The sequence below is a fragment of the Gavialis gangeticus genome, unplaced genomic scaffold (genome assembly GCF_001723915.1).
Source record: "Gavialis gangeticus isolate Ggan-Ray unplaced genomic scaffold, GavGan_comp1, whole genome shotgun sequence".
Classification (NCBI taxonomy): Eukaryota; Metazoa; Chordata; order Crocodylia; family Gavialidae; genus Gavialis; species Gavialis gangeticus.
The window spans coordinates 12,384,541-12,387,388 of NW_017729016.1; positions in this window are offsets into that span (position 1 = coordinate 12,384,541).

Sequence of the window (2,848 nt, forward strand, 5' to 3'; positions counted from 1 at the left end):
AATGGGGGTCATGCGATGCAGCATAATGGGTGCCTGGGAGCATGGTACAGTGGGGAGGTGCCTGGGCACAGGATGCAGCAGCAGGGGGTAGGGGGTACAGTGGGGGGCAGCACTTGGTGTTGAGTGCAGAGGGGGCATGCAGCCCCTGGGACCCATGGCTCCCGCTGTTGTGGCTGCTGCTAGGGTGGCCCAGGGGGCGTGCAGCCCCCAGCCACTTAGAAGTTGGAGAGCCCTAATACAAGAGATCCAGGGAGAGCTTGGCTTACTCTCTTAAAGCTTAATTTGGGTCCTACTGAAGTCAGTTTAGCCCCTGGTGAGTATCACAAAGGGAGCAGGTCTGCAGCAAATTTCACTTTTGGGTGACTTCCTCCAAATTCATGAGGTTTCTGTCAAAAACTCCTGGCCTTTTCACCCCTTGCAGTACCTTAGCCTAGCTAAGCACAGAGCTCTTTGCGTTGGTTCCCTCAACCCAAGACCTTGCATGTCATTCCTGCTGTTTTCTGCAAGGCCAATGGATTGGAATGCCAGTGTTCCTGAAAAATGAATTTCTCTGCCCAAGGGTTCAACAGCAAATTGAGTTTTGGCTCTGCTCTGACTCCAGAGGGGTGCGGTGGGGATCTGCTTGTACTGATAAAGTGCCATATAAAGGTTCAGAATTATTTAGACTTGCATGCTAGGAGTTTCACTCTTTGAAATTTGAAGGCAGCTATGGGCCTGATAATATTGACAATTAGTCTTTTTCCTTTAGCTCATGGATCAATTCAATTCCTGCTTAAGTAAATGAAGAGACTTATATACTGTGTTCAGTGTGCCCTTGTCAGGTATGATTTGAAGGGACATTCTTTGTTTTTCTTATACTGAAACCACATCCACATGACGTTAGTGTGAGTTATTGCCCAAAAGATCACAAGCTGATTGCACAATAGAGCTTCATTTAGAAGGTGAAACCAAATAAAAACAGCGATGGTAGTGGCCATGGCTATGGCTGTGTGTAACTTATCCCTTACAACCAGTTAACAAATGCATTATCACCCTCTCTACCTCTGATTCTCTATGTGAAGATCCATGTGACATCAGATGGGTACAAATTATATCCTTTTAATAAGTGAGACTGTAGGTCTGGATAGGGGAGAAATAACATGCATGGCTGTCCCTACGTGCCTCCTTCCCCTGGTCTTGTGGTTGTGCCACTGGTTAGGAGGAAGCTATTTTTCCTTTCTGAACGGGTAGGGAGTGATTCTCAGAGGAGCACCTGGGCTAAGCAACATGCCTTTGCAGAGGAGGAGCTTACCACAACTGCAAGTAGAGGGAGTTGCTCCCTTGCAGCGACTCTGGGGCTCTAACTTGCACAATCTTCAGCCTGCAGTGTATGATTCTTTGTAAGGAGTTTTTACACCTCTCCTTTGCAGGAGGAAGAACTTTGCTCAGTTCCTTTCACAATCAAGATATTTAAAATCTTATCCATCAATTTTCTCATGGAAATCATCCCTTGTTGAGAGACAGCCCATTCTGCAATTCAGCAGTTTCAAGGTAAATAATTTAATCCAGGATAAAGACAAACTTCCCCTAAAGAGTCTTGTAAGTCCTATCTAGTTAGTTTTCCTTCCGTCTTCTTGTCTCTTCCAATCCCTCCCCAATTTCACTTCTGTAGAAGGGGGATTTCTCTCTGCTATTTAACATTCATTTAAGGAAGTGTCCTTATCCCTAATGAGAAAGGACTGTGTTGCATTTGTGTTTCAACAAGACTTCAAAAAGCATTTATAGCTTATACAAAACATACACAATTAATATACATCAATAGCACATTCTACACCAGGAGTAGGATTTAGTTGCCCTTGCATCCCTCCTAACAAGGGGAACGTTGCAGGTCTAGAGGAGGAGAGAGGAAGGGTAGAGACCCCTGCTGCCTCCCTTTCCTTTTCTCATGGTCCCAGAGCAAGACTGGATTTCAAACATCTGAGCTCTATTCCTGGATGTCTCAGAGACTTGGTGTGTGATTTGGGGTAAATCTGTTTGTGCAGTGTTTGCTTGTTTTTTTACTTTTCTGTTTCTAAAATGAGAATCCTTCTTCCCTGCCCCCTACAGCTGTTTGTGAGGATAAATCCTTCAGTGTTTGTGGGTGCTTGGTTACCAGTAACAGAGTCCAGGCTGGTTTCTGGACTGAGAGGCAAGCCAGGGATACATCAAGTAGAAAATGCTGGTGTTTCATACATTTCACAGAAGGAGGAAACAGTTCTGAGAAGAAGGGCCATACTAGGAGGTGTTTAAAATGTGGTCCAATGTATCCAACAGCTAAGAAGAAAGATTTTATAAACTAGAAATAGTCAATGCACCATGAAATCACCAGTTCAGACAGATGTTCAAATACAAGCTATTCTTTAATTGCTTTCTCTTTTCTCATCCCGCCATGTTTCTTTTTAGATCCTGAAGACATCTTTTCTTGCTTCCTTGGGTTTCCTTTGCCTGTTTGCTGTAGTATTTCCTCTTTAAAATGCTTCTCTCATTCCTGTCTCCCATAAACCCCTTTAGCTCCCATTACAACTCAAGGGGTTCACGCACACACAAGTTATTGCAAAATCACAGGTCTCATTTTTTCTTCTGATGCGACCGTTCTGCAGTGGGGTTCGTGCAGACTGACTTTACCCTCGTATGGAGCTTGCCGAAATCACGTAGCTTCTGCTGGCATACAGGGACAGGCAAGGTTTTCTTAGGGTGATGCAGTTTATTGGACCAACTATGTAGTTGAGGATAAACTTAGACAAGCTTTCAAAAGTAAGCCTCCTCAGAACGGTTTACATTCGAAAGCTCATCTAACTTTATCCCTACTACACAGTTGGCCTGATGAAAA